Source organism: Anser cygnoides, chromosome 1, assembly GCF_040182565.1.
Source record: "Anser cygnoides isolate HZ-2024a breed goose chromosome 1, Taihu_goose_T2T_genome, whole genome shotgun sequence".
Lineage (NCBI taxonomy): Eukaryota > Metazoa > Chordata > Aves > Anseriformes > Anatidae > Anser > Anser cygnoides.
In genome coordinates this window covers 180,996,734-181,008,955 of record NC_089873.1, presented here as the reverse complement: position 1 = coordinate 181,008,955, position 12,222 = coordinate 180,996,734, and the positions used below count along the sequence as shown (strand labels likewise).

The following is a 12,222-nucleotide window of genomic DNA, read 5'->3' as shown; positions in this document are numbered from 1 at the left end:
AATAGGTGCAAATGTAGATGGCAGGATAAAAATGGAAACTATTCAAACCAAAAGCAATTAACTTGTATACAGATGGCTTTCTGGCATTCACAGCTGCATAGATTTTGGTTGTGTAATTTTTTAGATGTGCCGTGGAAGGTTAGAACCTCTATACGTCCATTTCCAGCTGTTCATGCACATAAAATAGATAAGGAAACGAAGCCAAGTGAGCATTGTGTATAACATCAGACTTGCTTGCAGAGATAGGCATCTAAAACATTAATGCAACATCCTATCCTGTCAAATGGCCCTTGTATCAGTCTTTTATGAGAAGAAATTACATATTTCACATCAAAAGAGTCTCTCCAATTTCATAAAAATGAAATATGGAGAACTGCTAAGTATACGTCATATCTCTAGGATAAAGCCTAGGGGCTGAGAATCCCAAAGAGAAGAGGATTGCTGAAAGTGTAAAACATGAGTTTTTCAAGCAGCCTGGTATATGCTAGAGACTCTGTCTTTGTAAACATTAGGATTTAAGCTGTTTCACATACAACAAAGTATGCTGTTCATGTGCTGTGATCATTTATAGAAGAATGCAAACAATTAACTTTCCCAAAAAATTGTTAAGCCATGCTTTAAAAAAAACACAAAACAAACAAACAAAAAAAACATTCTTTGGTTTAACATGGAATCTACACTGCGTTTTCATGGAGAACATAATAAATATTTGCTTGGGTCAGTGAAAATCTGCATTTTTGTCTTGCATTACTTCACTCTTCAAAAAATCCATTAAAAAAAAGTGTTTGAAATGTCTTGTTAAAATGGTCAAAATGTTTGGACTGGACTTGCTGGTGATGTAGGTACCTCTTTGAATATTTAAAGCTGGTACAAGTCCACCATTCGAATGGCCAACTGTAACCACCATGTGCATGTGTTGGCTGAGGGTTGTCACTGCTAGAGGAGAAACAGCTCAAGAGGAACGGTTGCAGCCCTGGTGTGTGTATCTGTATATGGATTTCTATTCATCTCTCCCTGCTCCTGCTGTGTTTGCACAGCAGTGAATCTGCAGTTGTAGGAGCCATGGGCTTTCCCTTCCTCCTTATTTCTGACAGGGTTCCCTCTCAGCAAGTAGATATCTGGGAAGAGATGCAAGAGTCCATCACTTGCTCTGTTGTGGAAGGTGAGATCTAGTCTTTCAGAGAGGAATTCTCTATGGGAAATGAAGGAGCCCATCCTGTTGTTTCTAGAGGAACGTTGCACCTGTTTACTTGTCACTAATAAGACTTCTCTATTTAATGTTCTCTGGGGTATGTGTTTCTCCCTTGATCCACTTGAAGCGCTTTCTCATGGCTAATGATCTGAATTTGCCAAGCACACTGACTCATTTCAGTGCTGTTTTTCATTATGTAAGCTATTAACAGGTCACTGCTCAGATGCTGGAAAATCTGTTTCACGCTAATAGCAAGGTGCACAAGTGCCTCTCCATGGTATATTTGCTACCTGTGCACACGTGTTCTGGCTTGATAGTTGGTAGAAAATCCCACGGCAATAGGGGATGCAGCGTCTATGACATTAGCAGTCAATTCCTAATCAGTCTTTCATTAACACATACAGCTCTTCAGCTTTTCTAGGATTTTTGCACTGTGTGACTGAAGAAGGGTGAGAGGAAACACATTGCCATACAGAGGAAGGTGTTGATAAGTGAGGAAGTCAAATCCTTCCCAGGAGAAACAAAGTTCTTGTGCTGAAGGAGGTAATAATGCAGGATAAGAATCAGTCTTGGAGATTGTTTGAAGTGGCTGCATATAAAAATCTAGCTTTCTGGCATGGAATATTTGCTCTGAAAGTCAGTAACAAGTCTGTTGAGGATTCAGAATTTGTGAAGGCAATTGAAAAGAGAAGTAGTTGGACACAGGAAAGCCTTGAAGAAAACATGGAGGAGGTTATTTTAGGTCCCAAGTTTTGACAACTCAAAGTTACACTGTTAACAGCAGACAGTAATTATTACAGGAGCAGATCCTCCCATTGCTTCTTCTTGGATAATGTCCTTTTGCTTACAGATGGTTGTCTTCACATGCACACAGTTTTCTAGTTTTTTCTTCTGTGTACAGACAAACTGTTTGAGAATTGATGAATGACAATTAGAGATGTGTCCAAGCCCGAATTTTATTTCTGAACATCACCCATTTTGCAGGAGGAGAAGGGAAGACTGAGGCAGAACTTCTAGCAGAAAACAGTCCAAAGTTATTTTCTTCTTATTCATAGTTTCTGTGGTTAGAGGCCACTAGTAGGGTGACCTTTCACTTTCCTCATTTTTTTTTCTCTTTCCCTAAATGGTAAGTAAAAATCCAGTTGGGAACAAAACAGGAGAGCAAAGAAATTTAAAACAAAACAAAACAACAACAACAAAACACCATTCACATGTCATTCATTTTGGAGGAAAGTCTAAGACTTCTCCTGACTAGGACAAACCTAGGATGAGAGGAGGAGCTTTCATGCATGCAGAGATTCACAGCCCAGTGTGTAGAGGTTAAGATCTTGAATGTCAATGCCCTTCCTCGCCAAGGAGAAAATGAAGAATACCATCCTTGCATGAGCTTGCACAGGAAGGAAATACTACAGTTAATGCGTGTGCTGAGGTCTGAAAAGTCTTTTCAGTATAAAGCAGTGCAGAGACAGGTTCTATACAAGGAAAAAGGGACACTGAAGGATTTATTGTGTTGCAGTATTTATTATGTAAGTGGTATTTGCATGGTAAAGGGAGAATGCAGATTTTACTCAGAATAAAGAGGACAGGATGAATGATGTTAATGAAAAGATGATTGATGGAAGCAGGAGTTTGTCTACCATGCCACTCTCATATTTTCTGAACTCCTGCAATAATTTTAAGGACATCTGAGTTAAATGATGGGTAGATTAATCCTTTGGCATGCTAAATTTGTATAAAGAGTCTGTTGTGCCAAGATAGAGGTGGGTTGAATCCAGATCTGATCCTACAGATGTTAGTTAGGTGCCTATTCTCCCCGTGCAGCTGAGAGAACAGCTTCAGGGAGTGATTCAGCCCAGCTATGTTTTGCATTGCCTCTCTCCCCCGACACTGTACAGAAATGCAATCCAGCAACAGCTTGGATTTGCTCCACTCAACCCTAGGTCCTTAGCTGGCCACCTTAGTCAAGAGTCCAGTTGTCTTAGGCTCCTTGTTTTGCTCCACTGAATATAGGGGGACCCAAACTAGGTAGCCTTAGATGCCTTTCTGTTTTTCTTCAGATACAGAAAACCTGGTGATTAATTGGTGGTATCCTGACAGCTGGGATTTTTCTGTTTATTTTAGTTCCTGTACTGAGATTAAGACTGCTTGAATGGCTGTGTTAACAAATACGATCCCAAGTAGAGGCATGTTTTACAGGCTTTTTTTTTTTTTGTGTTATCTGATCCAGCTTCTCCACATCCTGCTTTTGTGACTAAGTAGAACCCCAGTCTGCCAAGCGTGTGCCGTGATAAGAACCTACTAGCCAGACATGATGCCCTTAATCATTTCCATATTTAGTTTATTTCAGCTAATGTCCCTAAACATCATAGAGCAGGTCCTCACAGGAGCTTCTCAGGTGGATTCAGTGTACTGATTTCTCTTTGACATTTACTGGTGCTCTGTTGGTGACCACAATTTGGTAGGATGCAGCATCTTAAGACGTCCTCTGTGCCATTGCTACAACTTGAGATTATTTTGAGCTCTTTTTGTAGCAGACACAAATTTCTTGTAAGAATTTAACTTTGCATGGATCTGGGGCGTTTAAGCCATGCGCTCAGAATGATACCTTGAACTCAGGGACAGTGAAAAGTCAAGATAACATGCCCTCACTTGAAGCCTAGCAATCCAGCTGACAGAGTAGATGTTGCCTCATTATTATCGGTATTATCAATTAACCACCTGTCAGGGGGTTCCTGTGACTCAGAGAGGTTATGGCTGGCTGGCTTCTGCTTTCTAGGTAGTCCCTTGTAATATGGTCCTGTGGCCTTTGTCTTACGTAGAATTTAATCCTTGACATTGCGAACAATTTGTGTTCATTCTCATTACGTGATGCCTGTCTGTGAGATGAGTCAGCTGCACAACTCATCATGACCAAGACAGCTGAAATTATGCCATACCACAGAAAGACTGATTTAGTCACTATTATTGTTTTCTCTAATATATGGGAAGTCAACCATATGTTAATTATTTTTCTTCAGAGCAGCCCCATTAAAAAATAAACTGGTATTATTAGTGCCTAGGAAATCTCTGTAAGTAGTGTGAAAATGCTGTGTAACCACTAGATCTCATGATCCTGTGCTTGGCATGGAAACATTTCGATAGCCAGTGTTGCCAGTGTGCATTTCTTTTCTGAATGAAAGGTGACACATGCTGCTTTTCAGAAAATCAATTGATTTTGTGAGCATAAGGTTAAAAAAGGTTACTGTGATTAACAGGAATACCAGAATATTTGATAACATATTTGGGTTGCACTTAGTACACGGAGTGTACTCTTTAGTCTTCCATATTTATATATTAGTCTTGATTAGTTAAAGGCATTTTAAATTTCTAATCCAGGAGGACCATAATGTGGTATTCTAAGACTGCAGTGGGAGTGGTGGTTAAAGAACCCGGGCCTTCGCTCTTCATATAGTTGTGAGATCTGTGCTTCTAACCCCCCTGTTTTTTGATATATGAAATCTGCACAATGCTTTAAATATTTACTCCTCTGTGTTTCAGGGAGGCTTAAGCTTAAAAATCCAAGCCACCTGGGATCTAAAAGGAAGCTGGAAATATATTTTTTTTTTCTTTTAAATGTTGGATGGCTTCATGCACAGAAAGGGAGTATCATCTAACTGACTGGGATCATTTTAAAATATGGTATGTTGCACTGCATGAGTAAATTTGACAATTTGGGGCTTAATTAGGTAATGCAATTGCACTCACAGACACTTCAACATTGTGGCAATAATTAATGCATGTAAACTTGCTGCATTTTTGTGGGCAGTTAGAGTACATTTAATTTTTAGTGTATTAGGCTCCTTTTCTTCTACTTCAGCATGCCAAGCAATTTTTGACATCTTTCTGTAAGTGTTTATAGTTTTAAAAAGCCCTTTAATTGTGATAGTTGCTCAGTGCAGTGTTATACAGTGGCAGAGGACCCTAGGAGCTTTTTTGCTTGTGCAAGAATCAGAGGATGTCACCCAATAGATGCAGAAAGCCTTAGTCCCTAAAAACTCTTAGGACACAATGGAACAATATATGAATACTTTCTAAAGGTGATCATCTCCTTGTGCTCCCTCCCGTCTCCCTGGCCCACAAAACCCAAAACTGTCCAAATAAAACCTTGCAAGGCCTCAGGAGAAATGTGCATACTAAAGCAAAATGACAGAGGTGCCATTGTTAGCAATCTAAGCTTAAAAATCAAGATTCAACCCCCCAAATTACGTGATTTTAAGAATAAAGGAAGCTTTTTTCCCAAGTCTTCATGCATTTTAATTTCTCACGACTTCTCTCAGTGTGTATGTGAGGGGGTGGACAATAATTTGACGTTGAAAAGTGCACCTTTAATTCACAGCCCTCTCTGCTTTCTTAAGATGAACTAGTTTGCTTCTGGTCACCCTGAAACAAGGATAACTGCTCTGTTACTGTCCTGCTTCTTCGTTCTTACTTTACCACCTGGAAATACCTGCTGGAGTAGGACTATTCAGTGCTAATGTATGAAATTACAAGCCCCAGAATGCTTTTACTAACTTTGAAATGATCTATTTCCTTTGAATAAAATTTATTAATTTTGCAGGTTCTTTTCATTTCCCATCATCTTTTCAATAACAATCTGAGCTTGGGGCAGAATTTTGTATTGGGCTGTTTTGGTTTCCTAAAAGTGAGTACACTGCATTGATGACCATGAAGACTTCCTATTCCTAACACTGGGTGTTACAGTGCATGATATTAAACTAAAGCCAAATTCCTCTTAAGAGAGAAAACTGTGACCTGCTTGAAAGACAGCTGGAAATAATGAGACTGAAAATGGATCTGCCGCCTTCAGAGTGGACCCTTGGGATAGAAGGAAGGGTGTTTTCTTCTGGTCATTCTTTCCAGCCTGCAGCTCTCAGGTTTAAACACAGATCCTATGAAATCCCCACTGGAAGATCTCCATGAGCAAATTCCCTTTCTTTCTGCCACCTCTTGTAGCCTGGCTGTGAGTTTGCTCCCCAGTCTTCACTGCAGGGATGGTCATCTCTCTCTTCCCTCTCACTTTCCTACCCATCCTCGAGAAACCTCCTGTGGCTGAACACACTCAGTCATTAAATCATCCCTCTCTCCAGATATTTCCATATAAGTGCAGAAGCCTGTAGGAGGAAATTATGTAGCTTTCATGCCCGCTGCCTAGCCACAATTCTTCTGACAGAGCAATACATGCAATAAACTGGACAAAGAAACAAGTACTTACTCTGCTGTGAAGCTGTGAAGGTATTTTCATGTCATAGCATCTTTACTAAAAGATGCTACTACTTTATTTTTTACTAAAAATAATACGATTATTTTTAAGTGGTTGATTCTCACCCATTTAAAAGAGAAATATAATATTTCCTCTTTTTTTTTTTTTTGTATAATTATTTCAACATTGTAAATCAGAGAAAAATTACAGCAAGGTTAGCTTTTGGTTAAAATATCATCACTAGAATTAGCTGTCTGAGTTAAGAATTATACAGCTGATTTCCTAGTAATAATTCCTTAAACATAATTAAAATATATATATTCTTTCTACTACTTCCTTGATCTTCCGCTCTCTGTGGGACTTGGACAGTGCTTTAGTCAGCTTTTCCATTTCTATGGCTCATCATATCCTGGTTTGGGGATGTGACTCTTGTTTTTCCTAAGATTTCAAGCAGAAAAGAAACCCAAAGGCAGCAGCAGAGACTTTGTTGCTGGGTTGGGATATGGAGCTCTGCCCAGGTTACCCAGAACACTGCAGGGTAAAAGGAGCTCTTCACATGTTTAGGATTTTCTTTTGGGCAATGTCTTCTGCCTCATAGTCATTTTGGAGGTGCTGGGATGTTGCTTCATCTGGGCCCCTTCCTCATCCTTTGAGACTGCCTTTTCCTCCTTTTTCTGTCACTACCCACTGACCCTTTTGTGTACAGTCACCCCTGCAGTCCACAAATCTGCCTTTTGGCCCTGCAGCCCACGGGTCCCACACGGAGCAGATCTCCACGCTGCAGCCCGTGGAGGAGCCCCCGGTGGAGCAGGTGGATGTGGCCTGGAGGAGGCTGCGGCCCATGGAGAGCCCCCGCAGGAGCAGGCCCCGGGCCGGAGCTGCAGCCCGTGGAGAGGAGCCCACGCAGGAGCAGGGGGTCTGGGGGGAGCTGCCGCCTGTGGGGGACCCGTGCTGGAGCAGTTTGCTCCTGGGGGATGGACCCCGTGGTACGGAGCCATGTGGGAGCAGTTCTTGAAGAGCTGCTGCCTGTGGGCAGCCCAGGGGCAGAGAGTGACCCTGAAGGAGCGGCGGAGACGAAGCATCAGGGACTGACCTCAGCCCTCGTTCCCCATTCCCCTGTACCGCTCAAGGGGAAGACATAGAAGAGGGTGGATGAGGGGAAGGTGTTTTTAGTTTTTTTTTTTTTTTTTTTCTTTTCACTTCTCACTGCTCTAGCTTGTTAGTAATAGGCAATAAATTATATTAATCTCCCTACTCTGAGTCTGTTTTGCCCATCATGATAATTGTTGAGTGATCTCCCTGTTCTTATCTCAACCCTTGAGCTCTTTCCATAGCATTTTCTCCCCTTTTTCCTTTGAGGAGGGGGTGTGAGAGAGTGGTTGTAGTGGAGTTCAGCTGCGTAGCAGGGTAAAACCACCACAGATGGCATCTCTGACTGCTCTTTGAACACCATCCCGCAGCAGTATATATCCAAACCCTTTGAACTATCATGTGGCAGTCAGTTTTTCTCTTGGCATATCTTCAGACCAATTAAAAGTGGTGAGTCACTTTTACTAAGGCAAGCTCAGTTTCACGTGCAGGTAGACTGCAGGGACACAGCTGCCATTTTATTGCCTCAGCTCTATTGCCAGTAATGGGAATTAGCAGCTGTATCGGTTAAGGGTAATTCATGTTTTACGTCTCTTATTATCTTAAGACAAGAGAGAAGGAAAAATCTCAGATGTATAAGCAATTAAAAGAATGACGTACAGTAAAATTCTAACACTGTATTTTTTTTTAACTTCTTTGACAGTGGAAAGAAAGTAGGAAAGAAGGTGGGTTCTAATTAGGAAAGTTCATTGGAGATGGGAAAAAAATCAGGGAGAAATTAGGTGAATAATTCAGAACCAGGGGTATTAGCTAAGAGCTGTTGATCACTGTTGGCTTTTGTGGACAAGTTTCCATTAATATTCCTTCTTTAGAAAAACAGAAATCCTGTCTGTGCTGTTTGTTGTATGCTTAATTGAGCGCTTCAGGGAAAACAAAACAACAACAACAAAAAAATAAACTAAACAGAGAAAAAAAAAGCAACAAGCTATGTCATGCAGATCTATTCTTCAGAGGATGTTCTTTTAAAATCCTTTTAAGAAAATACATTCCTAGCTACACATCCTGTATACATGCCCCGAAATCTCAGGCCACTCCATGAAGTGGGTTGAAGAGATTTGGTCTGCATTACAGAGTGAGACTGCTGTGGGAAAAGTGGAATTGCAATGGATTGTAGGAAGCTAGTGTTACACTTGAAAGCACTTTCTTCAGAAAATATTTATATATATATATTGTTAAGGCTGTCTAATATTCCCCGATGAGGGAAACCAAATTCAAAATTGAATTGAATAGTCATTCTTTAGGAAGACTTCTGTTATTTATTCCTGCAGTGTAACAGACAACAGAGGGTATATTAACACATATGCTCAGAAAGATTTTTTAGCTATAAATGTCAAAACCTCTTGAAAACTAGGGTAAACTATTGGATGGCCATAAAAATGAGTATGAAAACTTTAAGAAACCACTGTTACCCTACTCCTTGTAGATCAACATGTGGCAAAATTATTTTGGTGGAAATATGTGCCTACAGGCTATTTTTTTTTGTGTGTGTGTTTTGTTTAACACCAATTGGCATCTGAGATCAAGAAGGCTTAAACAAATTATGAGTAACTCGTGCAGCAAAAATCATGATTGATACATTTATAACACAGGGTCGATTTTCCTTGTAATGTCATTTTATTAGGGAGTGGAGCAAGAAGGAAAAGGGGACAGAAAGCATAAGACTTTGTAACACCAAATTAACAAGGTACTCTGACCACGTACAGACGGTCCTTCCCTCTTGCAAGACACACTGATTGCACTATACAGACCTTGGAGAAGAGACAGCTGTGCAGTTGTTGCTAAGCCTATTTCGCTCTCACTTTGGCTTATTGGATTATTTTGTACAGTGGAATGATAGGAATTTAAAAATGAAAAAGTGCTGTTGAGTCATCTAGTCCATCTTGCAGCTAATGCAGGATTGTTCTCTGTGGATCTCTGTCCAGTTGGCTTTAGATGTGATTGGATTTCAGCCAATTTCCTTTGGAAGATTATTCTACAATAGAATACACTTCATTATTAGGATTTTTTTTTTCTTGTCAGCCTAAATGTTACTTTGCTCGGTATAATCACATTACTCTTAGCTATAGTTTCCTGAAAATCCCTATTAAAAAAATCCTTACTGTGTGCATCGTTCCAGAGCTTGTAGATAATTATCATATTTCTCTTTCAATCGTGGCTTTAGACAAGCTATACATATTTAGTTATTTTAATATTTTCTAATAAATCAGTCTTCCTAGATTAATGATGACTTTTATTGCTGCTATCATTGAGCCAAATCTCAAATTCTTCTATTTAAAATTCAACAAGAAAAGGCTGGGCTGAATAAAGACTTACAGATTAGATCATGGTGTTATTGAAAACCCATCCTTTGAACCCCTGTTTGTGACTTCAGATCAGTGATTTGTCTGAATGCCAGCTCTCCTGCTGCAGGCTTCATCAGTAAGATTTGTCCAAAGTACCTTGAGTTATCTAGTGCGAGTGCTTACATCAAAGCTACTCTCCCTAGATTCCTTTTAAAACCATCGGACCCTATAGTTGGGTGTAATTCATCTGAGCTATTTTAGTTATCCATGTTATGATGAGAAGAATTGAGCCCTCGAGGTACCTATTTCTCTCTTTCAATTAAGGGTAGCCCAAGGTGATGAGCTCACATATTGACATCTGCAGTCAGTGAGACAAATTTCCCCCCTTGGTGCTGAAGTTGTGGAGATCAATACAGGGCAACTGTGCTGGAGGGCCACCTGACTTACATTGATCAGTCCCTCTGTCCTGGACCACAGACTACCTTGGGTATTTAAAGGTTGGGTCTCTGCACCTTCAGACATCACAGTTCAAGAAGAGAGAAGTCCTGGTGCTCTCTGCGGCAATGCCACCGTGGCTTGGAGACAGCAGTGGGGTGCTTTAGTACTCAGCGAGGCCTGGTGGGTGTGCTGAGACCGTTCCTGACACATTTGGATGACATTGAAGTCAACAGAGAAGTATGGTGGTTACACTGAAAAACTGGGGGATGGTTGAAACTGCCTTTTGCATAGACATGAAGTAAGTGCAGTATTTACCTAGAGAGTAGGAGGTCTGCGTGCCAGATTCTTTGGTTTTCAAGTCTCTCTGGGCCGGAGGAAGGCTATGGCCAATATCTTTAATTTTCCATGTCATCTAGTAAGATGGCTGTTGGATGACAGATGCCTGCTGTTCTCCCCTCCCCTATTATATATTTGTCCTCTACTGACAGCTCAGTGCTAGTGCTCAGAACCCTAACTGCATTTAAAGTGCAGCCCTAGGCAGTTGACTGCTCAGATGCAGTTCTTGCCTTTTGGCTAGCCATAGGTTATAGCTTGCTCTCCATGCAGGTATAATCATTCCTAGCTTGTAATGGAGCTCATAGAAAAAGAAATCAGCATCTGTGTTTTGTTCATTAGTTAAAAAATAAATTAAGTATGGTTTCCCAGTGGATGGTTCCCTTCTGTCAGACTTTATGGCAAAATGTGCTAAGCCTCCTTTCCCTGTAATTTGTATATAATATCCAGGAGGAAACTTTTTTCTAAATACATTTGGAGGGCAAACACCAGAGAGGGAGGAGAGCTGTTGAAATTGAAGGATAATATCAGCAGAAGTTAATATGTTTATTAATTAGTCCTGAATGAATTAAGACTGAAAATTAAAAGAAATTTTTCAAACATCCCAAGAGGTGAAGTACTGGAATAAACTCCAGACACACTATTTGAGTAGAAAAACAAAATAATTTGCTAACAGTAAAGTAGAAAACCAGAATATTTGACTAACAGATGCCAGGAAGACTCATTTTGAGAGGTCAGTGTGCAAAATTCCTTGCTGTTGCCAGATCCTTGGAGTTAGGGATATCAGCTGCTCCCCCCAAAAAACAAACAAACAAACAAACAAAAGCATTTGAGATGTTTTGTTTTGGTCTTTTCTTGTTGGTATTAGGAAGAGATTGTGTGGTTTGTGTGTGTCTCTGTGGAACAGATGCTGTGTGGCCCTACTGGACAAAGCAAGATCAGGAAACTAGACAAGACCCCTTTTTGTCCCTCAGATTTGCGTATTCCTTCAATACTGCAGCCCAAGCACCATACCCAGACTTTTCCCAGCTGAAGCCCATGATGAAAACCTGCCAGGCAGCAGGGTTCTGCTCTTAATTCACAGTAACTGGAACAAAATGCAGCTATCTTCATCATTCATACAGACATGCAACCCTCAGAGACTACAAGCCTACCACAGCACACCATGCTTCATCTTGATGCTGGCAGACACAGTACGGAATTGTCTGTTGGGACATTTAACTTTGAAACATCACTGTACTGAAGATAAGAAGGTCTTGGAGGAGTGTGTGTTGGGCAGGGGTAGTATTTTTAGCTGCCTTTGCTTAGAATTGCTCTGCTATCCTAATACTGTTGTATCATCGCTGTGGTGAACTCATTCTGCCACTAGCCTGTCTGCTGATAACCCTTATGAGCTATTCCTCATTATTTCTGATTTTTCAGAGGATAACAAGTTGGTACCTGTCCTCCACTTTTAGCAGAAGACATGACTTACTACTTAGAAAGGCTTCTTAGACTCCTCTCTAATTTCTTGATCTTGCTCCCCTTCACAGCTTCAGATTTTGTGCTTGCTTCTGAGACCAGGGGGAAAGTTGGCCTTTCTTTTCTGT

The 12,222-nt window shown here is 40.6% G+C and overlaps 1 protein-coding gene across 7 annotated transcripts in view; it reads left to right on the top strand.

Moving 5' to 3' along the window:
* ENOX1 (ecto-NOX disulfide-thiol exchanger 1) overlaps positions 1 to 12,222 on the top strand; it is a 364,265-nt gene that overhangs the window by 54,007 nt on the left and 298,036 nt on the right. The gene's annotated exons all lie outside the window — the stretch shown is intronic.